We start from the raw sequence: 14,565 nt of genomic DNA, 5'->3' as shown, positions 1-14,565 counted from the left end.
GGCGGTTAAAACTACGTTTTCTGGAGTATGTTCTGCTCAGCTCTTCTATAAGGATTTAACACTCAAACATGCATCTTTGTATTTGTTATCCCTAGTGTACAGATCTAGACTTAGTTCTTCTTAATACATATTGTGTTGCATGTTTCCATATACCAAGCTCATAATATGGTGCCATAAGTATGGGAAGTATTCCATCTTCTCTGAGTTTTACCTTTGAGCTAATGCTCCAGTTAGCAAATTGTCTTTAGTCATAGAAACTTCTACATTTTGGCCACGAGGGGGAGATATACTAGTACGTGGTCTTTTCCCAGCTCCTGAATTAACTGTGCCTAACTAACTGCAAGACTCATTTCATTCATCCTGTGATCCCAGAGGCCAGACTTGGTGACCCATGCCTTTATTCCTAGCATTTGGAGGCAGATTTCTGTGGTTTCAAGGCCAGCCTGGTCTATATAGCAAGTTCTGGGACAGCCAGGGTTATAGAGACCCTGTCTCAACAAAACAAAAACAACTAATAAGCCCAGAGATGTGCTTGATAAGCCATCGAATTTGAACAAAATGTGACAGTGTCATGTGTGTGTGTGTGTGTGTGTGTGTGTGTGTGTGTGTGTGTGTGTGGAGAGAGAGAGAGAGAGAGAGAGAGAGAGAGAGAGAGAGAGAGAGAGAGAGAGAGAGGTGAGCATGTGCACACATGCATGCTGTGACACAAATATGGAGGTCAGAGGTCAGTTTCCCGGAGTTGGTTCCCTCCTTCCACTGTGGAATCCAAGGCCTGAACTCGTGTCTTCTGGTTTACACTGCAAGTTCTTGCATCTGCAGAACTGTCTCGGCAGCCCCAGAGTAAAATCCCTCAGGCTTGTCCATACTGCCCGGGAATGACGAAGACATTTCCCCAAAATCCTTAATGTTTAATTATAGTACCTGTAAATATAACCGCTTTTTATGTAGCCCTCAATCCATTTCTGTAACAATAAATGACAGTTAGCTGAGGGGGAGCCTGCAGGTGTCCAGGCAGACAAGGACTCGTCACAGAGGTGAGAATGAAAACTCAGCTCAGACTGACTTCATCAACCTGGATCAGACGTGCGGAGTCTGACGCCAGGCGGTTTGCATCTTTAAAACAGTACAATTTGGGGGGAAGTTCCCAGGCAACAATCACTCCCAGTTCCAGGAGCACAGTAAAGTTTAAGGTGTGACTACTTAGAAACTCCTTTACAAAGTACGTGTGACCATGAGGGTGGGTTCTAGAACTGAAAGGCCTAGAATATAGTGTAGTCTCTGACTGAGATAGCATAGTGGACAGCAGGCTATAAAGTACATGTGACTTCCCCCTTCAGAATGGGTTCTATTAACTGGGAGCTAAAGATAATGGTCTAGGGAGGGAAGAATCTGGGATAATCATTCTGGGGAATTTGGGTAAAATCTGCCTCTATTAAAGAAAAAAAGAAAAAGAAAAAAAGGTGGGTATTCCACAGATAGCAAAAAGGCGACCAAGTCATTAACAATACCCACTCCCAGCCTTCTGGGCAGAAAAGAGGTAATTTTTCCTTTCAGCAGAGACTCCTGCATGTTTAACATTCCTGATTCCCTAGTGTTCTGGGGGTAAGGACCTTTGTGCCCCCTAACAACTAGCCTCATACAAACCTCTCCCAGAGGTTACTGGTCAAGGGCTGGATACTATTTCATTTCAAATGAGGTCTAGGTTTAACTTTATAAGTTAAATAACCTTGACTTCACTCTGGAAGGAAGCCCGCAATAGGTGAGGAGAAATTATCTTTCATACAAATGAGAAGTAAACTGTTTCATACAAGCACATTCATTAGTTTGAGTGACTAAATTTAGGTAATTAATATGTTTGTATACAAAACTACTCCTCACTGAAGGGCAGGTATTGGCCATCTGTATGACATTGTAAAATAAGAAGGAAAAGCCCTCTTGATAGCTCTTTATGTCATAGGATGGTACCAGTTCTTACTATGCTAAGTGGGCATTTGTTTACTTATCATAGTGTTTTGTTTTTTTCTGGAAAACTAAAATCCAGGCTCCTGTTCATTTTTCAGCCTTCACTGCTCTATCTTGGTTTTGTATATGTGACATTCGCCTACCATTTTCATCAAAAAATTCTAATGATCCTGATGGCATTGACTCTACAGAATAGAGGCTCGGTGCTTGTGATGTGCATAACCCTCCTCTGGAAGCCTGATGACCAGCAGAGGGAAAACAGTCTCCTGTTTACTGGAATCTGGGGCACCTCCTGTCCAGAATTTCTTCAAGAGGGGAGGATGGCGTAAACGGGTTCAAGAAGCCTCAGGACAGGACAGGTGACTGTCAGGACAGGTGACAGTGCAAAGCTGGTGACCCCCCGAGGAAGAGAGCATGGCAATTTTTAGGGCAATACAGATGAGAAGCCAAGTGCCCACTCCAGCTTTGGGAAAGGCATCCCCAGAGCACCTAGAGATGCCCTGAGGCACAGCATCACTGGAGTGGGAGACTAGTCTGTGGGGAAGAATGGGGACTGAACTGTCATCAAGAGGCTTAACTCAGGAAATTGGGAGAGAGCACAAGCTGGGAGCTGAGAACTGCTTAAGATCCACGACGTTCGGTCTGCACAGGTTGTAGAAGTAACTGATTAGAGAAGTGCTCTACCACTGGGCTATGCACCTCTCTTAGTTAGGGATTCTATTGCTGTGAAGAGACACCATCACCACAGCAACTCTTATAAAGGAAAACATTTCATTGGGGTAGCCTTCTTGCAGTTCAAAGGTTTAGTCCATTATCATCATGGTAGGACAGGTCAGTGTGCAGGCAGACATGGAGCTGGAGAAGGAGTTGAGAGTTCTACATCTTGTGTAGGTAAACAGGGAATGGTCTGTCTCACTGGGTGTAGCTTGAGCATATATGAGACCTCAAAGCTTGCCTCCACAGTGACACACTTCCTCCAGCAAGACCATACCTACTCCAAAAGGCTACATCTCCTAATAGTGCCACTCCCTTTGGGGGCCATTTTCTTTCAAACTACCACAGCCTCTGGCCCCTACCATGTATTTTAAAGCTTAAATGAATAAAACTCACAAACTAAAACAAGTTACCATTTTCAATTAAAAATACAAAAGATCAAGTATTGTTTATCGACAAAAGACCCATTTAAGATCATAGACTACAAAAAGATAAGAAATATCAATGTAAGGAAAGCTATGCCAGTTTTTATGAATCATAAGAATTTAGAGGAGCAGTTTTAATATGTGGCAAAATTTAATTGAGGTGAAAAGCATCAGAAAGAGCAAAGAGAAGCATAGTGAGCAGTTAAAAGCAATGATCAAGAAGCTAAAATGATTACAGAATACATGGCTGTAATAAAAACCAGGAGCCAACAGTGGAAATTAATTAATTCTATTTCAAGATTCCATACTGACTCTTAGAAGTTCATTGAAAAGAAAGGGCAGGGGCTGGAGAGATGGCTTACTTGTTGAGAGCATTCACTGCTCTCACAGAGAACTGAGTTCAATTCCCAGCACCCACATCAGGTGGCTCACAACTGCCTGTAACTCTAGCTCCAGGGGGATCACACACACACACACACACACACACACACACACACACACACACACACTTTAAAATAAAAATAAAAAGGGTGGTTGATAATAACATTAGTAATTAATTACAATGAGTTGAAACTAAAAGAAAATATAGAATTTTAGATCCAACAAACGATGTACTTCTTTGTAAATACATTTGGCACATTCACAAAGAGATTTCTATGATATAGGCCTCCAAAGAATCAACCTCAGGAAAACTGTATATTCTGATCTAATGACAGAGAGACTAAGAACTAGAAAACAGTAGCAGTTTGAGGTATAAAGCCCCATTGGATTTGGAAACAAAAGACTAAAATGTTGGAAAATATTAAAATTATAAGAAAAATCCCAAAATATTTGTAGCTGGATGACAGAAAAAACCCCGAGTATGAAATTTTGTGTAGGACAAATTGCATCAAAGGGGGAACAAGGATCTCAGAAAACTCCAGAGAAATCAGTGGAGGGACAGGGCTGCAAACAGAGACAAACAGAAGGACAAGTAGAAAAGTGTAATATTGGAGGTTAGTAATAAAGCCGAAGACAATTCTGGCAGGATTTATAAAGAAAAAAAAAAGGCAGCTGATCTGGGTACAGAAGATGGAACTCAGAGTGTGAAAGGGGCAAGAGCTACGGGCACGGCCCACTTTGAGATTGAAGCCAACGTGATGAACAATCCCGAAGCAATGACTTGTAAAGCCTAGAAGAAAACTGCCAGAAACCTCGAACATAAACCCCTCAAACTACAGAAATCTGAATAGAATAGTAACTGTTAAAGAAATTGAAGTGGGGATGAAAACCTCCAGAGGAGAAGAAAAGGGTGAGGAAGAGGCAAAACCATGTTTGAATATTCTTCGAGAAGTGTTCGGTCAAACTTCTAAAGAACAAATCATGCCTGCCATGGGAGTTGCTCCAGGTAAGGGAAGACGTGGAAGCCAGTTGTTCCTGCCGGGGTTCTGGACCAGTTAAAGAGTTAAAAGGCAGGAGAATCAGGATGACAGACAGTAGCAGTAGGGAAAACCTCAGACAGGGCAGTGGATGGTAAGTCCGCCTGGCTGCCTTCTGTCGTCATCAACAGTTCTGATGTCTTAGAAACAGCCCACACGTGTTGGTAGGAGGAAAACCAAACTCCTAAGGCAAGTTTCTGCTCCACCTCCATTTCCTCACTAGTCAATAAACTTCCCTGCACTAGTCAGAATAATCCCCTCTTCAAGGGGTCTAGGGTGTAGTCCTTGGAATCTATGAATACGTTAGGTTTGTGTGGTAAACTGGAGCAAGATTGCCAATCCTGGGGCCTGTGGAATGCAGCATGGCTCTCCTTCACACTTAAAAGTGAGTTCATACCGTGTTTGTCTTTCTGGGTCTGGGTTATCTCACTCAGGATGGTCTTTTCTAGTTCTATCCATTTGCCCCAAATTTCATGATGTCAGTGTTTTTAACAGCTCAGTAGTACTCCATTGTGTATGTGATGCTAAGTAATAAGGAGGGCTGGTGGGGGGATGCACGAATTTCACTATGAAGGGGAAAGAGAACAGACATCGCCGGTGGATTGGGGGGTGATCTGGATGGGTGAGTGGGGGTGGGAACAGGAGGTATCAGATATGCTAGGATGGAGGGAGAGACAGCTGGAATTGAGGGGGGCATCACTGGGAAGAGCTAGAAACAGTGCAATCAAACTCCCAGGAATCTATGAAGGTGACTTTAGCTAAGACTCCTAGCAATGAGAGGTGGTGGTACACGCCTTTAATCCCAGCACTCGGGAGGCAGAGGCAAGCGGATCTCTATGAGTTCGAGGCCAGCCCTGGGCTATCTGTGAGTTCCAGGAGAGGTGCACAGAGAAACCCTGTCTTGAAAAACCAAAAAAAAAAAAAAAAAAAAGCTTATCCTTGGTTGTACAAATTTAAAAATGGAAGAGGGAGATACAGAGAGACAATCAGAACGCTGCATGAAAAGGACTTAAAGTTACTACTTACTAAGATAAAGGCTTGAGGCCAGGAGCCAAGGCCAAGGGCTCTTCCTCTAGAACCCAACACCAGTGCTTCCCTAACAGTTCCAGGAAGGCAATTGCCTCAGCTGACACCTTGTTCTTAGCCAGATGACACTAGTGTCGGGCGTTTGATTGACTGAGCTATTAGGTAAAAAAGCTTAAGCTCCTAATTTTATGGTTAATTTATTATAACAGCAATAAAAACCCAATATTTTGCTAATTGCCATTCTATTTAAAGCTTTAGGCTCTTCGTGCTTTTCTTATTATCGCAATCCTATTTGATGAATTTCTTAAAATTCTGTTTTGTTTTTTTTTTAAACTGTTTCCCTGTTTGTTATTGAATGTATTTTTCTGTTTGCAGCCTGGGGCAATTTACTTAATTCTTCTGAGCCCGCATTTTCTATGACTCAGTCTTGATATGTTCCTATTACTGTGTATGCTTCTTGTCAAAGTATTAGACGGTGTGTTTAAAGTATTCTTTGTTGTGTAGGCAGTGAATGCTCTTAACTGGGGCATGCTGCTTGGGAGGTGGACAGAGCAGAGAGTCTGATTGTCGTTTTCACAGTGGGTGCCAAAATGGCTTCAGAAGAATGTCATGGTTTTAATTTTTGAATATTTAGTCAAGAACTATGCTTTTTACTTGATTGGAGCCTAGATGTTCTTGCTTTTAACTCCCTGCTAAAAAGTCCTGTAAGACACACAACCTGCTTGTCTTAGGTAAACCCAGGCATTGAGCCTTTTAGAGGGGCATTTCGCATGGTGAATGGGGAAATATGTATCTTTTGCTGGTTAGCTGGCCTCGAGTGAGAAGATCTTCTTTTAGTCTCCTTTACAATTAGCTGTAAGTGAGAGCCCTCTTCAGAAACAGGCAACTAAGAATATTTCTCCTAGAATCAATTCTTAAAGTGGAGAATTTTGTACTTGAGTCAGAGTTTTGAAGAGGTACCCAAAAACCGGGTGACCACTTCTAATCCCTTCCCCTGCTGGCTAGCTTTCATAGTTCTACAGTTGCTATATGGGTTTCTGGGGTGTGGGGTGGAAGATGTCGTTAAAGTCTTACCCAGCGATATGTCCAGTGGTACGATAACAGTATGCGTATTACAGGGGTGCCCACCAGCTTTCTGACTATATTTAAGACCCACCCACTCTGCAGGAGGAAACACATGTCTAGTACTGTAAATCTGGCCAAGAACTAAAGGTTAGGGAGCTCATAGGTCCTAGGAGTAGGCCTACTTCTATTAGTTTGATAAATGGACATAATATCAAACTGTCCTCTAAATTCATATATCTGTATCTATAGATATTTTTTTCTATAGCTATATGCTCTCATAACTCATCAGAGAAGTTTCTTCATGCAGTGGACAGTGGTTAATGTAGAAACTCATAACTGGCCAAAATTCAGGGAATAAGTGTCTATAGAGGGCCCAGCCACAAATGAAACTTCTGTGCCATACCTCTTCCAAAGAAGGTTCAGGATCATGGAAGAGGGGAAGAGAAGATTCTAAGAGCCAGAGGAGTCTTCTGGACATGACAGGACAGTTACACCCAGGAACTCAGCAGCTTTGGTGTCCTGAACAAGATCTGCGCAAGATCAAGCCGCTCAGTATTCCAGCATGCGGTGGGGAGGGGCTTTCTTAAGCCCACCCCTAATGGTGGAGCTATGTCATCTGAAGGCTTCTAAGGGAGGGAGAGAGCTTTCTTTAAGGGTATGGCCCCAGGTAGGTTGACCACAGTCCAGTGGGCTGCCTCACACCCATGAGAACATGAACAGCACAGACTGGACTCCATGGGTTATAAAAAAAAACAAACACATGGAGTTGGGAGGCAGTCGTGGGCAGGTGGAGGGCCTGAGGGAGGAATGGAAGTGAGTGAAATCAAATTACACTGTACACGTGAATGCGATTCTCAAAGACTTGCTACAAATATCATGTTAAAATTAAAAATTAATGTATATGGCAAGTTATAGAAGGAAATTAACTCAAATTTATCATCAGAATTCCGCTGTAGAGGAGTAAGGTGGCAAACAGAAAAATTGGGGGCTATCCAAAACAAGAGCGTTGGTGGTCATGAAAGACTGGGGACTTGCGTAGACCCTAGTGACTAGGTGTGCCAAAGACTAACATTTTTCTGAAGGACAGGGTGAACCTGTGTCTTGGAAATTGTAAGGGAAAAATCTGCCATGGAGGTTGGAATCAGCTGTGGGCAAGGCCATCCGTTCCACTTTCAGGGTGTGTCCTGATTGACACATGAAGAGACTCCGTGCTGTATTCTATGGCTTGCTCTTCAGGGATGAGGCATTCAACATGCCAGGAGATTAGTGCTGGGGATTCTGTTCACCAGGAGGACGTTGCCAAGACGGTGCCAACAGGAGAGTTTGTTAATTCAACTTCCTTTAAAGGCTTACAACTTGTAATCATTGTCGCTTGGATTACTCGGTCCTGCTGGGTCCCAGCTTGTGAGAATCCTTCTGATCAAAGTTCCTCTCTCGGGCAGGCCATGGCTAACCAGGCTGTCATCTGTGCTCAGAAAGTTCTGTTAGCTTGCTCCAAGTGATTGAATTGCCAGGCTGCGACTTTTTTTTTTTTTTTTTTTTTTTTTATACAGGCATAAACACTATAAAATACTTTTTGTTTTTCAGTAATTCGAGATTCATAGAAAGTTTCAGAGGTCCCTTGGACCTTCCAGCCAGAGTCCCTCCATGGAGCAACTAAGGTAAATACAGATAAAGACCACCACCATTTTTATGTTTATGGCTCAGCAGCAAATGTAAATTCACACTGTTGTGCAACTGAGCTCCACAACCGGTTTCTCTTATAAAACTTGAGCTCTCTCTGTTAGATACCATCTCCCTGTTCTCTGCTATATTAGTCCCTCCATCTCCCTTTCGTCCTTGTTTTTGTGATTTTGCTAAGTTCAGTTATCTCATATAAGTGGAAACATACGGTGTTGTCTTTTTATTTTATTTGTGTGTGTGTGTGTGTGTTTACCTGAATGTATGTATGTATACCAGGTGCTTGCAAGGTGTACAAAGGCCAGAGAGGGTGCCAGATCCATTGGAATTATAGACGGTTGTGAGTCACTGGTGTGAACCACATGGGCTCAAGTGCTTTTGCTCACGGGGCCGTCTCTTCTGCCCACAGCATTTGTCTTTTATGACTGACTTATTTCACCTAGTATGTTTTCATGGTTCATACCTTTTGGACCATGTCAGAGCTTCCCTCCTTTAAAAGGCTGGAGGCAGAGGCAGGCGGATCTCTGTGAGTTCGAGGCCAGCCTAGGCTACCAAGTGAGGCCCAGGAAAGGCGCAAAGCTACACAGAGAAACCTTGTCTGGGGGGGGGGGAGGCTGCGTAATGGTCTGGTTTGGGTTGCTTATTCATTCAACTGTTAGTGGACACTTAGGTGGTTTCAACCTTTTTTTGGCTATTGTGTACAGTTACATAATAGTCCCTCAAGACCTTGGTTTCAATTCTTGTGTATAGCAATATGAGCCGAATTGTACCCCCTCAAAATTAGAACCATCCCATTGTGATGAACTGAAATTTATTCAATCAAAAATAGGAACTCCACCAAAGACCCTTCTTCAAGTTTAGAAAACTCAGAGAACTTCAAGATTATACTGATGTTGTTGGAACCTTATCATTATATTTGCTCAGTCTTGTCCTTCATCTGAAGGGATAAAATTCAACACCACCCTATCTGAAAGTTTGCTTTCATGGATTTCAACTCACTAAAAGGCTCAAAAACTAAAGTTTTAGCCTTGTGTTTATTACTTAGAGTAGCAAATTCCACTTTTTTGAGCAAAGTGCAGCCAGAACTTAGAGGATTTTTTATAGTTGCTTACAAAAAAAAATTAAATACCATTGTGCAAGACTTAAGTTCTTCAAATTCACTTGATAGCAAGTAACAAAGTACACAGGACTATGCTAAACACACACACACACACACATACACACACACAAATACACAGCCATACATGCAGGCAAAACACTCATATACATAAAATAAAAATAAATCAAGTCTCAAAAAATTACAGTTTGGTTGCTTATACCAAGTATTTATAAATTTATAAATGTTTGTTAAATTTGACTATTTCTGTTGATAAAATTTTTAATTTTATTGAAGACAATGAGGTGAAAAATATTGAACCTCTTTTGGAATTGCATTATTTGAAGCATTTCATAGTAGTGGTCCAAACTGACGCTGTTTAACTATTTGACCTTCCCTGAGGGAGCCAACGTGTTAATGGATAGCGGTCCGTATCAATGTGCACAGCAGAAAGTTGTTCCCGAAGCTGAATAGAAGAAGAAAGTAGAGGCACGTGGACCAGATGAGGAGGCAGGCTTCACTCGGGCTATGCAAATGTACCTTCTGCCAGTGTGGTGTGTTCGCTCAGCACTGGGACTAATGTTCTCAAAATACAGCACATTTTAAAAACACATTCATATGTTTCTTCAGGAGATCTGAATCTTCTGCTTTTCAAACTATATATACATATATATGTATATATGGTCAGCTGCCAGACTATTAAAACAGTAGACCCCAGATAATTAAAATTGTTCTCAGGACTCCTACTGAAAGATGTACAGGCTGGAGCCTGGTGTCTACCAGAGGAAGGACAGTGAGGTTTCACCCAGCATCGGTAAGTTGTTAGGCTACTCCTAGGACAGATCAGAGCCAAGACAATGATGGATTAGCGAGGGCCAGGACCACGGCTTGGCCTGGCCTGCTTAACTCTTAACTGCATAGCTCTTGCTCTCTGTTTAAACCCAAGCTTCCTGTCAGCACCCCCTGTAGATTTGGGGAGAAACTAGACCCTCTGTCATTCTTCCCATTGTGGCAACCAAGAACAGACCTCCTGCTCGGCTTTTCTCTGTTACTTATCAGGCCTGTTGTCATTGGGTGGCCAAGCCTCAGTTGGACCTACCAGAACTCAGGCTTCCACCCTAAAATCCTGGTAATAATGGCAGTGGATGTTTGTGGTGGTATTGTGTTCCCCAAAATATTGTGTACCTTAATAAACTTATCTGGGGTCAGAGAACAGAAAAGCCACTAGTTAGGCAGTGATAGCACACGCCTTTAATCCTAGTATTCCAGAGATAGAAATCCCTCTGGATCTCTGTGAGTTCAAGGCCACATTGGAAACAGCCAAGCATGGTGACACACGCCTTTAATCCCAGAAAGCCAGCCTTTAATCCCAAAGAGTGGTGGTAGAAAGCAGAAAGATATATAAGGCGTGAGGACCAGAACCTAGAAGCATTTTGGCTGGTTAAGCATTTGGCTGGTTAAGCATTTGGCTGGTTAAGCTTTCAAGGCTTTGGAGCAACACAGTTCAGCTGGGATTCATTCTGGAAGAGGATTCAGAGGCTTCCAGCCTGAGGAAACAGGACCAGCTGAGGAACTGGCAAGGTGAGATAGCTGTGGCTTGTTCTGTCTCTCTGATCTACCAGCATTGACCCCAATAACTGGCCTTGGGTTTGACTTTATTAACATGAACTTTTAAGATTCATGCTACAGATGTTTAACCCACAACCTCAGCAACAACTACCCAAGGAAACCAAGGAAGCTGTCTCAAAATCTGCAGCAATCGGCCACCATGACTAACCATGAACCCGGCTGCCACGTTCCCTCTTTCTTTGATCCTCTTCCAACTAAGAATCAACAGAGAAAGTAAAAATTGCTCCTCAAACCAAATATATTAACACGCCTTGTCTCCAGGTAGCTTGCCTTTGAGTTGCTGAGAGAGAAGGAAGCTGGTTTTCCTGAAATGAATACCTCCATCAGTGGCCTCTGTTTTCATTTGGGTCTTTCCCTGGTTTCCACTTGACTCCACTACAGGTGAACTTGACACACATTTTGCATGAATTATGTATTCTTCATTAATTGTTGTGAGAAACAAATTCAGCACGTAATTGTTCATTATATATGTGCTTTTTTTTTTTTTTTTTTTTTTTTTTTTTTTTTTTTTAGGTAAAGTCTCACTATTTAGCCCAGGCTGGCCTGGAACTCATTATGTAGATCAGGCTGGCCTCAAAGAGAGATCCTCTTGCTTCTGCCTCCCAAGTGCTACAATTAAAGGCATGCCTGGGCTATACATGTACCTTTTAAAGCTAACTTGCTGGGATACATTTTTTAATTGTCAAACTAGAAAACGCTTTAGCCATTGTCCTGCACCCGAGGCACAAGGCCTACCTGGCACCCATGTTCCACTCTGCCTCCTGCAAATACCTTAGTTGAGTGGAATGTTGCCTGGCCTTAGCCATGACTTATTCTTGTGTAATCCCTGGTAGGCATTTTAGCAACTAAATAAATAATAAATTAGAGGGAGTAATGTCCCAACTCTTCTCTTGACCAATGTCTTGTCCAGAGACATGAGCGGCTGGGGGTGGAGGGTTTTAAGGTCCTACTTTTTAGTGGACAGTTCACAGTAAGAGGGACATGACTACTAATCTAGACCTCATCCCTTGTCTGATCTTGAGCTCATAGGTCTGGATGTGAGCACCACAGACAAGGTGCTGTGACTCCTGTCCTGATCCCTCACCATGGAGTACATGACAGTCGTTGGAGGGTAAGTGCCTAAGGCCATGCACAGACCTCATGAACGATGCAGTCAGTAGCAACAGTACTGGAAAAAAAAAAATCCCCGTCACCTGATAGGGGTCACAATTCCCATTGTAGAAGCCACCAAGGTGTCCCCCACATATTCTGGTTCCTCTACTGCACCTGTATGAACCACACAAAAGTCTCCACTCTGTGTGGCCTGTAAAGACTGGATTTTTTTTTCAATGCTGATACAGTACTCACTGTGCCCAACCTCACTAAGCAAAGTGGAAGTAACTAAATATTACCTATGACGCACAATTATAGTGCATACCCACAAACACTGCATAACAAATGGGTAGCCCAAGGCAGATCTTCAGGAGAAAGCCACTTCTTCTTAATGTGAGGTCTCATACAGCACCAGCAGGACTAAAAACTCATTGTGTAGCCATTGAACATTTGATCTTCTTGTCCTCACCCCTTGAGTGGGCTACCATTCTTGGTTAGAGAAATCTACTTTCTAAGGAGAACACTCCAGAGAAGTGGCTGAAACCACCTCGGTTTCCTGTGCTCTGTATCAGGAAGAATGCTTTGTAAATACTTCAGACAACTGATCTGCAGAGACTTTGTATAATGATAGACTTTGTATAATGATTCCCTTTGATAGAGGGAATATTAATGACATAGATATAAAGGTACTTTATTCCATATGGGAAAAAGAATAAGAAAAGACTAACTGAAAGATTTTTTTGAGACAGGTTCTCACTATTCAGCCCTCACTGTCCTGGAGCTCACTATATAGACTGGGATGGCCTCTAACTCACAGTAATCCTCCTGCTTCTGCCTCCCGAGTGCTAAGATTAAAGGTGTGTATTCACTATGTCAGGCCCTAACTGAGAGGATTTAAAGTGCAAGATTTAAAGAAATGAAACTTCAAAAAGAACCCCCAAACACTGTCACAACCTGAAGAGAATTCTCAGGGGCACAGTGGAGAATTAAGTAAGCACTTGAGAGAATTGAGGGAAGAATGGCCGAAAGTGAAGGGATTTGGTTTTCCTGGGGAGAAAACCTCTCTCACGTGTTTCCCTCTGAACTTCTGTAGCTAAGGACGGAGTTTGAAGAGTGGTCCTAGCACACTGAGTGGTGAGTTCAGGAAGTTTATGCTTGATAGATTTTTGAATGATGCACAATTTTAGGAAATAGGAAAAAGGCTGACATCTCACAGCGCTTGTTCTATGGTAACTTGTTCAGAACTGGAGAATGCTGAAAAAGGTTTATTTTTGTTTTCACTATTTCATTTCATTTCTAGTAAACCCATTTGTGATGGCTATTCTTGGTTGTCAACTTGACTACATCCAGAATTAACTGATACACACACACACACACACACACACACACACACACTATGTGTATAATATATTATATACACATTATGTATACAATTACATATATAATATGTATATCATATATGTATATATTAATTCTTTTTAAATATTCATTCTATCAGTTCTGATCCTCTAGAGAACCCCGATACATCAGTGTTCCAAAGAGAATAATTCTGTTAGCTGAGCCTGCGTGGAAAAGGAGGCAAACAGCAGTCCACAGCTAGAGACCCTGGCCAAACAGCTTGAGTTTAGCCAATCCACTTCCTTGAATGCTCAGCCCAAGCCACCTGGAGGCTTTCCTTCTGCACAGACTGTTGACACAAATTCAATTGTGTCTATCTTGCCATGTCATTTAATTTTGTAGCCAGTAAGATAAACCCAAACCAAGAAACCACAACCTACAAGTCAGCAGTAGTTTGGCAAAACTGGAACTACACCAGTGCTTATGGATATATACCAGTGTCGGATCTACAGCATGATTTTGTATTTGGACAAGGTGACTTATGGCAACCATGATCACTGTCCTAGTTAGCGTTAACTGTCAACTTGACACAGCCTAGAGTCATCTGAAAGCCTCTGTTGAAGGTTTGCCTAGATCAGGTTGGCCTGTGGGAGGTTGTCTTGATTATTAATTAATGCAGGCGGGCCCAGCCCACTGTGGGCAGCATCATACTTGGGCAGGTGGTCCTGGGTTATACATGAAAGTTAGCTGAGTATGAACCTAGAAGTGAGCAAGCAGTGTTTCTCCATGGTTCCTGGCCTGACTCTCCTAAAGAGTAAGGTGGAAAGAGGGACCTGCAGGGCCCTGGCCCCCGTTTTGGGTAACTGTTGCCTTGCTTGCGGCCCTTGACCTTCATATCCTCCCAATGCTAATTCCCTGCCAGGTTCCACCCTCCTGAATGCTTAAGGGAAGTTCCTTGTCTGTGTATCCTGAATAATGGGTGTTAACAGCTTAGATGCAAGATTGTAAAACATGAGTAGCGAACTTCTGCCCTCCAGGGTCCTCCCATTGTGCTGTAAGCCTGTAATTAAGACCTCCTACCCCCTTCAATAAATGACATTTGACATTTAAAATTATATAT

Source organism: Peromyscus maniculatus, chromosome 4 (assembly GCF_049852395.1).
Source record: "Peromyscus maniculatus bairdii isolate BWxNUB_F1_BW_parent chromosome 4, HU_Pman_BW_mat_3.1, whole genome shotgun sequence".
NCBI lineage: Eukaryota > Metazoa > Chordata > Mammalia > Rodentia > Cricetidae > Peromyscus > Peromyscus maniculatus.
Note: the sequence above shows the minus strand (reverse complement) of the source record.